The sequence below is a fragment of the Serinus canaria genome, chromosome 1, assembly GCF_022539315.1.
Source record: "Serinus canaria isolate serCan28SL12 chromosome 1, serCan2020, whole genome shotgun sequence".
Lineage (NCBI taxonomy): Eukaryota > Metazoa > Chordata > Aves > Passeriformes > Fringillidae > Serinus > Serinus canaria.
The window spans coordinates 29,623,037-29,641,045 of record NC_066313.1 but is presented as its reverse complement, the minus strand read 5'-3'; the positions used below and the strand labels follow the sequence as shown (position 1 = coordinate 29,641,045).

The following is an 18,009-nucleotide window of genomic DNA, read 5'->3' as shown; positions in this document are numbered from 1 at the left end:
GCAGGTGCTGATTCCCAGGCTTCTCCAGTGGAAGCAATGCTAAAAATAGGCATCAGCCTCATTCTGCTGAATGTGGTAATGTTGGCATTCATAGCAGAGCCCAAATGGCATCAGGACTGTCCTGGAAAAATAGGCATGGGCTCCTTTAGGATGATTCTTTGGGCCTGGGAACTGAGAAAGGTGAGCCCAGTGTGAGGTAACTGGGAAATCCTTCCTGTCCTCTTAGGCTGGGGCTGAGTTTTCCTTCAGTCTCTCCCTGCAGTGCTATTTTACTGTATTTGGAATGGGTTGTACCTCTTGCCAGAGTGTTTTTCTTGTGGGAAAAGAGAAAAAAAAGGCCCAAGCTCTGAGCACATGAATAATTGTGCCATGTGTCATTGGTTATAACATTGGTTATACATGGTCATTGACTTAGTTTTCACCCTAATAAAACAAAAATAAATGTGTTTTGTGGTGCTTCTTGCTTCTTCCTACTTTTCCTCCTCTCTTTTACAGACTGATGATGTGTTTTTAGGAGTGTCCAAATATTGTTTTCATGAACTCTAAAACTGAAGTGCTGCAAGCAGCAGTAACCACTGTGCTGCTATTCAATGCACCTGCAGGGAGGGGCAAAGGCTGAATGTTTTTCCAGAATTCCAAAATCCAGTAGTTTTGCCACAAGGTGGCATCAATGACAGCGTATCAGACCTCTCAGGAATGACTTTTGCCCGATCAAGGTCCGCAAGGAGCAATACACAAATCTATTCCTTCCAAGCAAGGACAGCCAGCTTTTAGTTGAAGGTCAACCTACCAAAAAGATCAAAGTTGAAACGTACAGAATTGTTTCTCTAGAAGGGAGCGACATGACAAGCTCTTCCTCATTTCCAGAAAAATGTAGGACCATTGAGACATCTGGGCTTAAGAAGTCTGGTGATAAAGGAGTATTTGGAAGGTGCATTTGGCTTTGAGAAATAGGGTTGTTTTTAACAGGAGAGGAGAATCACACAGTAGTTGAACAGTAATGATATAAAGAGAGGAAAGGAGAAAATGACAGAGCAGTTAGTATTTGGCTTTTACTGTTCGTACAAGGTTAGATGTCAAAAAAACCTGAGTGAGGCAAGGCAGGAGACAGGACTGTGTTAAGTCATTACATAAGTCTAGAAACACTTCCATGAAAACTATGCATTGGAACAACTGCTTTTCCCATCAATGAGCTTCTGTAGATGAGATGTGGAAGAAAAAAATCCTGGTCTCTTTCAGAGCCCTGGACAGTTACTTGTGCGGATGGCTGGTCATAAATTTGTCATTTTAAAGCAGACTTACAAGAGGTTTCATTTAACAGCACGGTCTCGAGGTGGATAACTGGAGCGTGGATTGGAATTGATTGTATCTGTACCACCAGCTGTGAATATTTTACTTCCTGGTGTACATATACCTGTATTTTTTGACCACTAGAGGGTAGTGCCATTCCAAACAATTGCTCTTGGTGCATTCCTGTAGGAGCTTTATTTTGTATTTTGCCACAAGGAGGTGAGAATAGTACATCTCCTATGTATAAGTTCAAGCCCTTAATTTTGTAATTTGTAAAAATGAGTGTTCAAGCTTGAAATGTCTCTTAAAATTCGCTTTACAAAATATAGTTTTTTGATACTGAATTAGTCAGGCTCATCAGTTTCTTCTTCTTGGTGGCTTTGGTAGCTTTGTCTCATTCCAGGTTGTCTTTGTGTATGCTCTCTCCTCCCTGAACAGGATTCCCTCACACTTCCGCCTGCTCTATACCAGGACATATATCATTTCCCTTTTGTCTGATTTGTCCCATTTTCTTTTCTCCTCGTTTCAGAATCCCTCCACATCCTTTTCTCCCATGCTCCCTTCCATGCAAATGAGTCTTTGTATTTTCCTTCCTATTTGTTTGTATTCCTACTTTCCTTCTTTGCCCAAGCCCTTGTATTTCCTGCTTTTTCTGTATGCAGTTAACTGCTCTTAGCTGTTTCAGCCCCTTTCCTTCCTAAAATTCCCTCCTCTACTTCCTTTTTCTATGGCAGGCTGAGTCATTCGGAGGGTATCAACATGCCAAGAATTCTTGGATGGGTTTTGCAGGGGTGAAATTGGGCATTATCATGCTGGAAAATGCTGGCAAACGCTTCTATCCACATTAATGTTAATGAATAATTGCAGAGGAGCTGAATCTGTAGTTCAGGTAACAATATAGCAGGGAATCTGTGTGCCCTGTTTTCTCTGTTGTGGTTCAGCTGGTTTCCCCCAAAATTAGTCTGACATTTAAAGGTGCATTGGAAATACAGAAAGTAAAAGTAGTCATAGTGCCTCCAAACAGAAAACCCTTGTTGAGCAGGCCCTGGCAAGCTCAGGCACAGCTTCAGCACAGCTTTTCTTAGCAAGCAGCTCTGGAGGTTTGGGACATTTCCCTTTTCTGGCTACATTTCACAGCAGTTGGATGCCAGGGGCAGGATTTGCACCAGAGGACAGCTCTGGTGTGCAGAGAGAGAGAGATCCCGGTACATGGGCAGTAGGGAAGAGCCAGGGATCACAGCAGCAGGGGAATTGCTCAGTGCACAGGAGTCTGAGCTCTTAGACAATGCACCCGGGAGCCTTTGATTTCAGGGCAAGAAACGCCACTGCCTGGGAGAGCTCTTGCCAAGAGGGCTTGGTGAGGGCATTGGCACAGATCAAAGTGTGGAAATTGTAGAGACTCTTTAAAGCTCTGCCGATACCAGCAAATTAGACAGTGTCAGGGATGTTTCCTGAGCACTGAACTCAACTGTTTCTACTGATTCTCATAATCCTTACATGGTTTTAGCCTGGGCTGATGAGCAGTACTCCAAAATATTCCAGGGTGTGGGTTAGGGGATACATTTCAAATAGGCAGACTGTGCTTTCACAGACTTTTTGAAGGTTTCATAGACTGGACATTGGATGCCCTGTGGCAGCTGGCCTCAGGGGCAGAGACTGGTCCCAGACTTGTTTAATTTAATCACAGTGACTAGGCCTGGGCACTGGACTGAAAATCTGTTTTTGCTAACCCTGTTTGCTTTAGACACCAGGAACTGAAGGGACCTTGCTTCCATCTGTTTTCCTACTCTGCCCCAAAGGTTACTGCCTCATACAAAAGGGCCAGAAGGTTTATTTGCTCTTTGGTCATGACTGGCCACCTTGCACCTCCAGCACCAAGTTAGTAAACCACTGATTTTTGTTTTCTGATCATGATGTTTGCTTTGATGGGAAGGACTTTTTTTTTTCCCTGTAAGTGTAACAAGCAATGTTATTTATGAGGTGAATGGACACAGGAAATCACTAAAACCTGATGTTCATAATCTCTGAGGTAACAAGACATATACAAATTAATATAGATAAAATCATTACTAGGGAGTGCCCTGACTCATATGCAGGACCTTGAACTTGGCTTTGTTGAACTTCACGAGGTTTGCAAGGGCCCACTAAATCCACTCTAATCAAAAAGGATAAAAGTTTTACAAGCTAAAGGCAGAGAAGAAGCTTCACATTTTTTAGAGGCTCTTGTTTTTCAAGGCCATTTGTCTTTTTTTTTTTTTTTTAGAACCCCTCTTCTGGATTATGTAATACAAAATAATCCATAGCTTTTCCTTTCTTAAGTGCTGCTGTTAGCGGCCATAGCCCATTCCTGATAGTGAAGTGACACTTGCTAACAGAATTGCACAGTGTGCAGTCCTTCATCTTTTTTTCCCATGGTGTTGCTTTCCATCTGTTTGGAGTTTGTTCCAGAATCAAACTGCTTGCCTTTAAACAAGGTCCTGTGTTGAGCAGGGAGTCCATCAAGTGAATGCTTGTTGTCTCAATATGTCTGCTACACCCAGCTTCCAAAAAAGAAATTTCAGTTGCTTATGAACATACTTTACTTGATTATATGAGGTTACATAGAACCATATTCTAAATGTAAATGCAAAACACAATGTTCTGCTGAACTTGTAAAGAAAGATCCATTACTGAATTTTGCTTGCTCTCACTCATACTTAGCTTTCTCTCTATGAAGTACCATGAAAACCAGCAAATAAATTATCACTGTGATTTAGAGTAGCTCCAAATAATATTTTTGTACCAATAGAGTTTCTAGGGACTCTATTGGTACAAAAATTGTCTCATGTAGCACTGAAATATATTTAGTATATCTTTGTGTTTTGCAAGGCTGGGTTAGAGACTTGAAATCCAGCAGTCTTTTCAACACACTGTCTTTACACTCTTTGGAAACTTTTCAACCTGGTTCACACTCAGTTTTGTCTTTCCCCTTTGTGTATCTGGGTTGTGAGTGGCATTCACTGTACTGTGTGAGCAGGAGGGCTTGTGCTAGTAGTGCTCTCTTTTGCACTTGTTACCAAAGTACCTTGGATTCAAGTTTGGTTGTAGATAAACTGCGTATTCAAGTGTAAATCATCTCTCCGTATGATGTTGGTGCACACCTGCCAAGTGTCCTCCTGAACCACTAATCAGACATCACATTCCCTCAACATGTATGAAAGCATCTATCAAAAAAGGTGTTAGGAAGTGTGCCAGAAGTTTCTTTGTGGGAAAGAAGTGAGGTCTTTTGTTCTTCCTCTCTCAATTGTTACTGATAATGACTCATGTGTTGCTTACAGCCGTGAAAGTACAACAGAAGTAGTTCAGAAAGCAAAACGGAGTTCTGCTTTTCTTTATGAACAGGTGATGAAAGATTTTGAGAGAAGGAGGCAGCCCATCTTAGAAGGATTTGAACCAGACAGCTGCAGCAGCAAGCTTGACCAAAGGTGAGTGGAGAACCAGACATAAAGGAAACAATCACAACTTGTAGTTGGCTCTGATGTTGTATGCCTCTGGTGCCAAAGGAAAGATTGTGGAACTGTGGAAAAGGAGCATGACTGATTTATGCCTGTTTTTATGTTTGCACCTTCACCTTGAGCTGTACCATGCCCATGTCCATTGTGGTTTTCTTCAGAGAGAGCATTTTGTAAGCTTGTCTTTGCTGGAATTGCTGTTGATAAGGTGTGTTTGTTTGTTGTCTGTTCCTGATGCCATGAAGCTGAAGCAAAGGAGAACTTCAGTGTCAGACAGGAAGATCATTTTGAGTGAGTGACTAGTGAAGTTGTTGCTTCTACTGCTAGGAGACATCTCATGCCTGTTTCTCATTGCATTCACATAATTACTTTGAAAGTTTAATAAGATTAAAGCTTTATTAACACAACTGGGTTTCTTTCAGTTCACTCAAGAAGACAGAGTATGCGTTGAGTGGTATTCCTTCCATAAAGAAATCATAATTCATTTGTGAGAGATGAGGTCGTCTGGTTGCAGAGCATGCATGCTAGTCAAGAGATGTGCAGTCTAATCCTTGTTGCATAACCACGTGTTGTGGACTTGTTTTGAATCCAGCTGAGCCTGTCTGCAGCCTTCTACTTGTCAACTGTCGCTGTCAACACTTGGGTGTATGGATCATCATTGCCGAGTGGCATGCAGTCACATCTCAAATGGCATCTCTGTCCCTCATGTAATACAATTAATTAGAAATAGCAGTGATGTTGGAATATTACATGAGCATTAAAAAGCGTGTTTCACAGCACTATTACAAGATGCAGTGAAACATTGCCCATTTCACTGGGCAGTAAATCAACAGATTGTTAAATGCCTTGGCTGAGATGTCAGAAAGGCTGTGGATTATGTGGAGCCTCTTGACTCCCAGGTTTTAACCTTGATCACAAAATCAAAGTATTGGCACCCTTGACAGATACTCCCTTCAGTCACCAGTTATAGGTAAACCCAAGACCTGTGACACCTGAAAGTGTAACAGAGTTTCCGTGTGTAGAGCACACAATCTGTGCTCAGGGGACTGGCTATGATTTTGTTGGGTTTTCTTGATCTTCAACTGCTCCTGCTCAGGTCTTCTGGGCTTAAAAATTGAGCAATGGGTTTGCTATTTGCTGTGGACATGCTCCCAATCTGAATCAACTGGAGCTTTGAAAGTTCTCATGAGGGTGAGATGAGGGCACTGAGTATCAAGACACCCTTTTTCCTCAGTGAGATGTTAGACATCATACTTCAAGACAGATAATAAGATGTTACTTGAAGGATAACACTGAGACAGAAGATCTTAGAAACAAGTACTGTGTCAAGCCTGCTGCTTCTCAGTTATTCTACCTTTCCATGAGTTTTGACCTGTTGAAAGGTGCCACATTGAAGTCTCTCAAGCCTGAACTTCCATGTCACCTGGGGTCAGATTCAGCTAGTGCATAACCATAGACAACTGTTAATTTTCTGTAATTCCACTGGTTTCCCAGAATTGGAGCTTTTGTTATAAACACCCATTTTCTCCCACCTTCTTTGATTTCTAGCCTGCATGATTTCAAAAAACAATTCAATATGTGACTAAAATGACCTTCCAGAATTCTTTGGGAAAAAGAGTCCTTAGAACCATGCCTTTCTTTTTGGTGGATAATATTTCTGAACTTAACAAATAAAATTGTTTCATTTTAGTTTTTATATTATTGAGGAATTGGACTGAAGTACCATAACAATTTCCCAGTCCACCTAGGGGCCAAGTAACCATGAAAAATGACACTTTTAAAGTTTATAGAAAAAGTAACAACTGTGCTAACTGCTTGGATAACCACTTAGATCTAATAAAGAGAAATGTTTTTACAGGCATGTCAAGAGAACAGTGATACAATACAAACAAAAACCTATAAAAGCAAATTACCAATATTTTCAGGGCTAATTTTCAGGCAAGAGAAAATTTGCTAATTAAATTTAGCAATGACAGAAAATTGGAAGACAAAATCAAAACAAAGAAGAACTGTAACATCATGTAGGAAGCCTGGATAACCTTGAGGACTGGAGTAATAGAAGTCATATGGTCATAAATTAGGGACTAAGGAAAAAAATCTGATGGAAGACAGGAGATTTGCAGAAAGAGTAGAGGTAACACATCTGGATTCAGTTGCCAGCTACCAGTGTACTGTGGACCAGCTGTAAGATGTGCCTAGATGAAGGCAAATGAAATCTTGAAATGTCTCTTGTTGCTGTTTCAGAACACATGGAAGAAGCTAAAGGTCCACGGAGAGATGACTTGTTCAGTGTAAAAAACAATATTGACACAAGAACAAATGGAAGGATGTGTGAAATGTGAAGGCAATCATTGCTAAGCCAGAAACCAAACACATTTATTTTCAGCTTTGATTCCCATGCTTCTAGTAGCAGAGAACACAAATTCATGATTCAAGGATTCCTTCCCAGCCATGTTATCAGTTATGTTCTGAGAATCACAGCTGAAAAACATTTACTGTCAATAATACTTCTCCTTGCTAAAATACAACAACCTCCAAGAAACCTGGGAAGTAATCTTAAAGAAAAGCCAAAGTCAAGTTACCAGTTACATCAAGGTTCATTAGGCTGTGCCAGAGCACCACTGACCCTACATAGTTTGTCTAAACAATAAATATAAACAGGAAGAGACGTTTTAATTAAGCTGAGGGTCAAACAGAGGATTTCAGTAATGCAATGTCTCTCCCAGTCTGCTCTCAGCAGAATCTTCAGCCTGATCTCTGAAAAGTGAAATTGGACCCAAATTGGACAGGGGAAGACTGACTTGCATGTAAGAGCAAAACTGAAACTGAAGAAAAATGAGAAAGACAAATGTTTACTTTCAGAAGTAAATGTACCTTAAAAAGACAGAGCCTGAGCCTTTCTTAATGAGCTACGGCTTAAAAGAAATCTTGGTTATGTAGGATTCTGCATCAGTGTTTGCAAACGTGCTCACTCCAGACCAATTCCATAATCTCCAACTGGTAAACCACCAATAACAAGGATAATAAATGCCTAAGATTTCAAGAAGCAGACTTACAATGAACCAGGGAACTAGACTTGGTAATACTACATGGAAATTTAATCCTACTGGTTTTAATGAAAAGGGAGTATGGAGAAAAAAAAAGGTAGCCTTTTGTACACCAAAGGATGCAATGCATTTAAAACATAACATATTTAAAACATAATAATTTGGTGCGTGGATCCCATTGGGTGAAGCATTTAATAAGAATGTGTGAAAACCTAATTCCCTCAGTGTTTACAATCTGAGATAAATTTACTGAACTGATATTAAGAGTCAGTAGACCATAACTGCAAATTTCTTCAGAAATGTGACTGATGTCTTACCAGGGTAATCACAGCTCATATGGAGACCACAAAAAAGCATAACTTGCAAAAAAATAATCTATTTCCCTTAATGATGTGTAATGGGGCCTCTGTTTGAGACTATTTAGTTTTAATTACTATTTAGTTTTAACTGTGAGGCTTTTCAGCCAGGGGTCTGTTTTGGGCTGACTCATTCCTACCTCCCCCTGAAATTTCAGCCAGAGATATTTAGTCATTTCCCAGTATGAAAAGAGAAGGATAAGCCGGTGTTCAGTGTTAAAATATCTTAGAAGCCCAGATGCTTTTGTGGTGTAGTTTTTTTAGTTCTTTGTTGGACTTTGGGTTGTTTCTTTTTTTTTTTTGTTTGTTTGGTGAGAGGATGGGCTATGTGTCAGGTCTGCACTTCTTGTGCCTGTGAAAATTGACCTAAATTTGGCCAAGTCAGGAGCCTTCAAAAAAAAAAAAAATCTCACTTCTCATGTTCTGGGGAGTTGTGCTAAACTTCAACAGTAAAAAAAAAAAACAGTGGGTGGGAGAATGACAGAGGCTGGATGAGATGATGGGAGAGAGGGGACACAAACAGGAAATTAGGACTGGCCTTATGAAGGTGTTGGATTGGCTGTGGGGGAGTAGAGAAAGATTTACCTAAACAGTTTGATATGTGTGGGGACATATATATTGGACCAACAAAACAGAAATGATAGGATGTATGGCAAGTGAGAAACTGAGACTGAGCAAGAGATATTCCCTATAGGACTGGAGAGTTGAACTCCTCCATCTTCCAGGATATTATAAAGATAAGAAAGAAATGCTGAGGTTCTATCATGATGAAAATCATAGAAAATCATAGAATAAAGTAATATTTTTCTTCTTCAGTTTTGGCCAGTTTACAGTGAATGAGACTTTGGAACATGCAAGAAATTAGGGGGAAAAAAGGAACTGAGCTGCTGTTGCTTTAAAAGGTGGATTAGTGACATATCTATGAGATATCTAAATTATAGTTTTGTAAGTTCATTGTGGTAAGCTCTGTATTTCCAAAGAAGACTCAGCTTACTTAAGACTCAGATTGCATAAACTTGGTGCCTAAAGACAAATGGCATCAATCTCCTCTTGAGTGAGTGTTCTTTTTTCAACCAAATGAGGAAGCTGGGACTAGTGGAAAAACAGCACCAACTCAGGTAATTAAAATCCACCATAAGGAACATATTCAAAGGGCAATAATTAAGGTGCTGCAGCTGACGTTCACTTTGGCATTTTGCAACCTTCAAATGCTTAGATTTGCAAATTTCATGAGTGTTCTTTCAGCCTCCTTTTTGTGCGTTTAATTAACATTGTGTATTGTTTGTATAGAGGTAGAGCCTGAAAGCCCTATGCAAGGGTTCCAAGGCTTTGCAGTCACAACTTGGAATAGCTGTCAGAAGCCCAGATTTTTCAGTTACTACTCTTGGACTACATTTGAAAAACTGAGATGTATGAGCTTTGGAGCTGGGAGCACAAATAGCAGTGTGTAGTCCCTGATTTGTCTATTTAGACTGTGTGGTTTTTTGAACTGGAGACGTGTTCTCTTTGCACAATCTACTCTTTGCTACCACTGTAGAACTCTAAATTCTGTGCTGATAAAGATGGTTAGTAATAATTTGTAATATAAAATGTTTTAAAATCCTTAAGCCTGGCTGCTTAGAGTTCCTCAGCTGGATGTTGCAGGCTGAGTGCTGTTAAGAAACAATGGAGATTGTAATTTTGTTTGGTTGTAAGTGCTTGTGGTTTTGAAGACATCCATTCTTCTTCTCCTTCCCACAGAGCTCAAAGTGACTTGGGCATGCAGTAGTGACTGTGAAAGATTCTGGCTTCTATGCATTTCTTACAGTATTAGATAAGCTGCTTGGTTTTGTAGCACATGAACCAGGTAGAATTGTCTTCCCTGAAAATGCTTCAGAGAGTGTCACTCCTTGCCTCAGGAAGGCAGGCAGGCTGTCAGGGACAGTCTGTCTGTCTTGCTCTTCATCCAGCAGTCCCCTCTGGCTGAGCTGTGGGAATTGGGCTTTCTCAGGTCAGGGAACTTGTCTGAGGAGCTCAGTTCCTGTGGATGCCAGCCATCATTCTGCTCCAGCTTTCTTTGAGTCTCTCTTGGAGGTCAGTGCATTCTTTGGCAGCTGTGCCTCACCTTTCTTCTTTAAATTTGTTTGGTATGTTTAATACAGGGAGGTTTTGTGATACGCTTTGCTTTCTGCAGCACCCTAGAAGCCTGGATAAAAGATTCAGTGAAAAGAAAAAATAGGTAACAGTAGGCTGAATATGTTGTGGTTTGACTGCATGGAAGTCTGTAGACTTACACCTGGAAGGACTCTGGTCTAATGTGTGTGGCAAACGTGTGACTGACGGGAAAATCTGGCTCAGATTGCAGGCATGGGGATGAACTGTAGGATCCAAACTTTCCATTCCAATTGGAATAATAAGAAAAGTCATCTCGTGTGCTCAGACAAACTTTGGTTTCATCATCTGCCTTCTATTGGTCTGCAGTAAGTACCAGCAATCATACTTTGGATGATTACTTTGTTAGACAAGGGGGAAGTGCTGGTGTAGATGTTCCTAGTGACGTCCCTCTCTGCCACAGAAGGTGACACCACAGCAAACAAAAATAGTGGGCATAGCTAACAAAACAGTTCCCTTGCAATCAAAGTGTAAATAACACTTTGACATTATGACTTCATTGCTATATAATGAGTTCTTTGCAATTGCATTGCAAGCAAAAAGGCAAATTACTTTAAAGAAAACCCAAATCTCTGTGGAGCAGAGGTCTCAAGTGTTCTCTTTCTTCGTTGGCCATCTTGCAGAGCAACCAGCAACCTGCAGCTTAGCCCGTAAGCCTCTCAGGAGAACTAATCTGGCCTTGATGGAAGCAGAGGCTCTACAACAAATCTGGAGAATTTGGAAACAAATGGAGATCAGGTAAGAAGTAAAATGTGTTAACAAAAATAGATAGTATCACGACAAGAGTATGTTTATTTTGTGAAATAACTGATTTTTGACAAGGAAAATGGGATCTCTTGGGACTTCAGTGGAGTAGTTGGTATGTTGCCACAAAGATTACTGAACTAAACAGGTGAAAGTGAGGATTAGGGCAAGAAGGGTGACATAAACAGGTGAGGTCAAAGTTTCCTACTTATTTAGGATTTTGCATGATTGCATCCTGTGAGCCCGTTAAACTGGTTGTTTTGTGCCATATTGTCTATGTTAAACTAACAGGTCATGGAGGAAAGATTCATGGAAAATATGCAGGTAAACAGCAAAAGGGGCAAACCCCACTCTGGCGTTGCCAAGCTCTGTCTGGGTTGACAACTAGCAGCTGTCAGGGTGTTGTCACTGCATGTGTGTAGGCTGTGCACAGAGTTTTTTGGCTTATTTGGATATATAAAATTGTCTGTGACTGTGTGCTTGACATGGTCTGCTGGTAAGTCCTGGGCAAGTGCAAATTCTGTTCTGTGTACTGTCTGTAAACCTACAAAACATCTTTTTTCTACTATTTTATAAAGTCAAGCATGATTTAATTAACTGGTTTTGGAAGTAGTTTGCAGAGCTTGAAAGGGAAATCCCTCATTTCTCACACCATGTAAAGCAATAATTTCAGCTGTGTTTCTGCTTACCCTGAATACCTTCAAATAATTGTGCTTTTAAAAAAACCAAACTAAAACAGACCTAGAAGGTTGAAGAAGGGGAACACTTTGGAACTAGAAACTTCCCATATAGGTTTTGAGGATTTGGGTTGCTTGCTGAGCTGATTTACTTTTTGAAAGCACTTAAGGTAATGCATTTCAGTTTATTTTCTTTTAGTAAGTAAGCCTTGTAACCTGCTGCTTTTGTGATCTTCTCAGTCATCACATGACCTTCCAGTGCCTGGGAAAGAAAATCAGGAAAAGATAGGCACTGGCCATCTCTGATTGGAATTTGTTTAATAATAGCAACCTGCTTACTTCTTTTTCATGTTTCAACACAAATCTTCAGTTCTAGATTTACTTATTAAGCCTGAGGACCATCTGCTGAAGGAAATTTAGCTCCTTTAGTAGGAAGGAACCACATGCAATTCCTACCTAGGCTAACAAAAGCTTAAGTGGACTTACTAGTGGTTTGAATATAGTAGCATATAAGCTGAAGATAAATTTATTAATAGCTCTAATTTGTATATGTACATGGTTCAGGACAAAACAGAGGCGATGAACTCTTGTTATCCTACTCCCTGGCATGACATAAAAGACTATCAAGGATACTGAGCAGAGGAGGATTTGGCCCACTCAGCTTATTAGGTTGTTTTCCTGGGTGTATTTTCAGTGCCTGTTTGTTACAAAGATTAGTCATGTATCTGCAATGTTGGATGGTTTTCCTCCATTTCTACGAGAGGATGTGCTGCTCCCAGTGGAAATAAATAAATAAGCACAGTAATTCCTGCTTTGTGAAGTACCAGTGGGTGGTTTGGATGTGTGTGTGTGTGTGTGTCATGCTGGAACTGTGAGTTCAGGCTTGGCAAATTATTACCGGATCATTTAGGTTGGGAATTATTACTCATGATTAGTGTTCTGGTGCTGCCTACAAGCCATGGCCTTGCCACTGTGGGTACTGATAAAAACATCAGAGGGAGGCCTTGATCTTGGTCTGTGTGAGACGTAATCCAGGTATGATTTTCACATATGGACATTTAATGGGATTTTAATGACTTAAGGCCTAGGCTGGGTGCATGCTTTGTCTGCTTAGTTTTTAAAACTGAAATGCATCAGCCAAAGATTGTGGCATCCCTGGTGACTGTGCAGATTATACAAAGGCTAAGAGCAGATAGCTGTTTCCTGTCTTTTTCTATTCATGAAGAAAGACAACACAATGAAAAATTAGGATGATTAATAAAACAAGCAGCATTTCCAGCATACCAATTGCTTCTTTGTGGCTGAGCATGATGGCACCATCCTTATCTTAAAATTTATTGTGGAGGCTGCAGTGCTATTCTTGTGGATTTTGTGTAGTTCTTCTTGCCAAAGGAAAGCATGAGAGAAAGCATCCCTGTGCTTGAGGGAGATCCAGCCTGATGAATAGCATATGATATCTGGTGATACCTGGTACCCCATTGCTCCAGATACACCACTATGCCCTGCCCAAGGGCATTCAGTGAAGCTGGAGACACTGCAGCTTCTAGAGAGAAACTTCTTTGATCCACTTGAACAAGAAAATGTAAGCACCATGCCACAGATATGATCTTCTGCGAATGTAACTTACTGAATTTGTTTATTCTGGTGGCGTTCTCTGGCAGGAATATCTAAGGATCAAAATATTAATTTTGAAGCATTATTTTATTGGAATTTATGTATATAGGTTCAAAAGCATTGTCCTTCAAAATCATCAGCCCAAGAGATTTCTTTCTGGCTGGAAAAGTTTCTTGCTTTCTGAATTTTTCTTGGCGAGCAGTTCAGCTCCCGTGTTGCTCTTAATTCTACCCATGCTCCTCAGAGTAGGATGCAGATACTACTATCTGCATCCACTGAGGGTTGTGATCTGGGAGCTGTGGCCCAGGCACACCTGCCTCACAGGGGACAGTGCTGACCTGATCACACATCACAGCACTCACAGACACATCAGGAAACAAGTGAATAAATAACCACAGCATTGCAGTTAAGTAGTCAAGATAGCTTGGACCAAGACTAGATGTCCCTTTTCCCTGGGGTGTCTTCTAACCTTTAAACTCCTTCTTTTTGGCAGGGTAATTTCTAAATAGTTTGTTGCACTGTGACAAAATTCCTGTAGCAATTTTTCTTGTGATTATTTCCTTGGGCACTTTCATGCTTTTTCGCAATTCTACTTTAATCTTCGCTTCAGGCGTAGCTGGGTACATTCTGGGGATTATTGCTGTGGCAGTTTAAGATGTGTCTGCTTGTTCTGCCTTCTGGTCTGGGGCACTGCTTCACCTCACAGCTGTCAGAATGAGCTGGTGCTGAGGCTTCTGCCTGACAGCAAAACCAAACCAGTAGGTAGTTGATAAAGATGCATCTGAATTAAGATACTTGGTTTTGGAGAGAAGCAGGCAAAATGTAGTCACACATTTCCTTCTGCTGACTTTGGTGGATGGATGAGCAAGTCTGCAGATGACACAAAGATGTGTGGTGCAGCTGATATGCCTGGAAGATGGGATGGCATCCAGAGGGACCTGGAAAAGCTCAAGAAGTGGGTCTGTGGGAGCTTCATGAGGTTGAAAAGGCCAAGTGCAAGATTCTTCATGTGAATTGGGGCAACGCCTGGTATCAATACAGACTGGAGAATGAATGGATTGATTGCAGCCCTGAGAAAAAGACTTGGGAGTGCTGGTGGAAGAGAGGCTGGACATGAGCTGACAATACTCACAGCCCAACTGTGTCCTGGGCTGTATCCAAAGCAGTGCAGGCAGCAGAGCAAGGGAGGGGATTCTGCCCCTCTGCTCTAGTGAAACCCTACCTGGAATATTGAATCCAGCTCTGGGGTCTTCAGCATGGAGTGGACATGGATCTGACTAGTGCTGCAAAAATTATCAGGAGGTTGGAGCACCTTTGCTGTGGAGACAGACTGAGAGAGTTGGGGTTGTTCAGCCTGGAGGAGAGAAGGCTCTGGGAAGACCTTCCAGTCTCCTGGAGGGGCACCTTCCAGTGCCTAAAGGGGCTACAAGAGAGATGGAGAGGGACTTTTGACAAGGGCATGAAGTCAGAGGACAAGAGAAAATGGCCTTAAACTGAAAGAGGGTACATTTAGATTAGATACCAGGGAGAAATTCTTCCTTGTGAGGGTGGTGAGGCACCATCACACATTGCCCAGGAAGCTGTGGCTGCCCATCCCTGGAAGTGTTCAAAGCCAGGTGGGATGGGGCTTTGAGCAAGTGGGTCTAGTAGAAGGTGTCCCTGCCCATGGTAGTGGGGCTGGAACAAGATGAGCTTTAAGGTCACTTCCAAGTCAAACCATTCTATGATTCTATGGGAGCTCCAGCCTGAGGTACCAGCTCACAGCTGCAGAATGGAAATGTCTTAAACTGATGCAGCTGTTGCTAAGTGACTGAGCCAAATATAGCATTTTAGTTTAGCATTTTAATTTAGCAAATTTCATGCATTAATAGAGCATACAGGTGTTAATTTATTACATTAGCTATAAATATGTTTCTGTTCTTTTTTTTACACTTTGCATTTGAGACTGTCTAGCAATAATGAGAGGAAATAAATTGAAAATTAATTTGTCTGGTTTCACCATTTTTTCTTAGCTGATCCTGTGGTGTGGTTTGCATCTTGCCTTCTGATTCCTTAATTGCAATTTGCACTTGAGAAAACCATCTAATACTTGAATTGCAAGCTAACCTCAGTTAGAAGCAAATGACATAAATATTTGGGAAACCAATCAGGAAGCATTCAAATCTTCCTTGGTGACGTGCCTCCTTTAGTTGTACAGCTTGCTTCCTTCTGGATGGCAAACGTCAGCGTTAAGATTAGCCTGGCACTGTGGAAGTGCTTACTTGGCATTTCATCACCAGAGTGAGCACTGCTGGATTTGTGATGCTGCTCCTCTGCCAATGTCAAACGGGTTTAGGCACAGCAGCCCTCACATGCCCGTGCTGAAACCTGGTCGGCTCTGAAACTGCGTGTTCAAACAAGAGCCAACAGTTTGATGCACAGCTGAGAACTCAGAGACTGATACAGATACCTTGCAACTGGATACCCATGAGAATTAACGAGCTGAACTGAAAGAGATTAATGAGCTCTTTGTACATTCTCCCCTGGCGAAGCGTAAAGAGCTGAGAGTTTCATTGTTTTGTAACCACTTGTAAACTAAAGGGGAAAAATTATTACTTCAGCATCAGCTTCTTGAATATGGTTTCATGGAAAGTGCTCTTCCCAGAAATCTAGCCACACAGGCAAAATAAGAAATCCTCAATACACAGATTTCACAACAGAGCATCGTCCATCCTGAAGCTTAAATGTTCCCAAACCTGGTTTCCCTTCAGCATGTAGCTTTGCCCTTCTGTTTCAAACACAGTCTGCATACATCAGCAGTTAACTCACTTTCTGCACTGTTTTTTGAAAATCATTTACCTTGGACCTCTAGACCCTTTTTCTCTAGCTAGCTATTTGCACCTTCATCTCTGTGTGTGATAAAGGCCACTGTCACCAGAGAATCAGTTTCAGTATCACAGTTTCCTGCAGGGCTGTTCTCTGCAGCCCAAAGCCTGTGGACAGAGGCTGCCAGTTGCAAATGGCAATATTAAATGTTTCTTCCCTATAGTTCACCTGCCTGCTGAAGATTAGTTCTGTATGACTGCAGGCCCAGGTCCCTTCTACAAGGTTTATATTTGCTGCAATTGGAAGCTTTCAGAGGCAGCTTAAAGGATTGATTTTGTCTGAGAGCAGAAATGGGAAGTAGGAACTCCTGAATTCAAAAAGCATTATTGCAGCAGTTTGGCTGCAGAGCCTGAGGCTACAGATTGAGCTCTTACCTAATTTTCCCCATCTGCAATACAGCTCCTAGGATGGTTTGGTGATTAATTTATGCTGATGAAGTTAATTACTTGGTAAGTATGTAATAATTTGATGAGAATCTCTGCATATCCTGGAAAATGTGGCAAAAAGAAAGGCAAAATAGCCATCCCTAAAACTGTTAATTAACAAACTGAAACAAGATGGTGAGATTCAGGATAGAAACATCATCAAGGATCTTATGGCCAATTACAGCCAGTGCAACCTGACATCCCTCTGATTGCAGACACAACTTGACAGGAATATAAAGTTAGAGGCTGGTATGTTCCTGAAACCCCAGTTTTATCCTGGCAGTTTTGCAAGACCTATGTGGTATGCTGAGGCAGCCACTGAAAAAGCTCAGAGGGTTGAATGTTGTTATTTAGCAGTTCCTCCAGGAATATACAAGGAATCAATAGGAAAGGATTATGCAATAAAATAATTTATTAAGCTTTCCTGTGTCCTGCAGAACAATCCATGACTCATCAGCAATTTGGACAGCACTGAGATGTACATCATATCAAAGGAATTCTGCAGGGCCAGCTCTCTTGGCAGGCTTGTTGTGATCCATATCTCTAGTGTAACTCTGGTTATAGTGTGACCAACCAGTATAATGAAATTATCAGTATCACTGTCCTCAGCCATATTGCTCCTGAGCTTGTACAGCTCCCTCTGTTGGCTTAACTATCAAAGTCGCTGCAAAATGGGTGTTCCATCTCTCCAGCTTTTTGATGAGTTAATACCTTGGGTTATCTTGCTGTTTCTATGATATTTTGTCTGCTCCAGGTCAGTTCAGATTATGTTGCTGAAGACCTTTCCTTTGCACTTTAATAAAATTTTACTGCACTGATGTTTGAAGCTGCCATGAAATTTCAAATTCAACGCAGTTTTCCCAAAACATTTGAAGTCAGCTTCTCTATAATCTTTCTCTTATGATCCACTTAGGTCCTCTTGGACACAATGCAAATAGGTAGAAGTGAAGGACAGAGTTTTCACATTTTCACAGCTTGCTTGTGAAACATCCAAAATGCCCAGAGACACCATGTCTGTCAGGGCTCTGCAGTTTTTGGTTGCTATTCATGTAACCCAGTGAGGCAGAAGAGCAGAGATAAGGGAAAGAACAGGGGAAGATTCCTCTCTGCAGTTTATTCTCCAGGGTTTTATTCAGTCCAGTTTTAAATGGCTCAAGCTACTGGAGTGATTCAAGCTATGACATTTTGGCAGGGTGTGAAATAAAATCTGGCAGAGGTGCTATGACTGAAGGGCTGGTTTTGTACTCTGAAATGTGTGTCAAATCTTTCACTGGCTCCAGTTAAAACAGAATCAGCTCTTCAGAGTCATTCAATTTGAATAAGCTCTGCAAAAGAATCTACTTTTGTGG

The 18,009-nt window shown here is 41.1% G+C and overlaps 1 protein-coding gene across 2 annotated transcripts in view; it reads left to right on the top strand.

The window, feature by feature from the left end:
• The window catches only part of PAK1 (p21 (RAC1) activated kinase 1), a 98,604-nt gene that overhangs the window by 1,944 nt on the left and 78,651 nt on the right, over window positions 1-18,009 (top strand). For both annotated transcript variants that reach the window (XM_030234424.2, XM_018908341.3), the window contains exons 2-3: window positions 4,672-4,754; window positions 10,959-11,073. The gene's annotated coding sequence lies outside the window, so the exon portion shown is untranslated. The remainder of the gene's footprint in view (window positions 1-4,671; window positions 4,755-10,958; window positions 11,074-18,009) is intronic.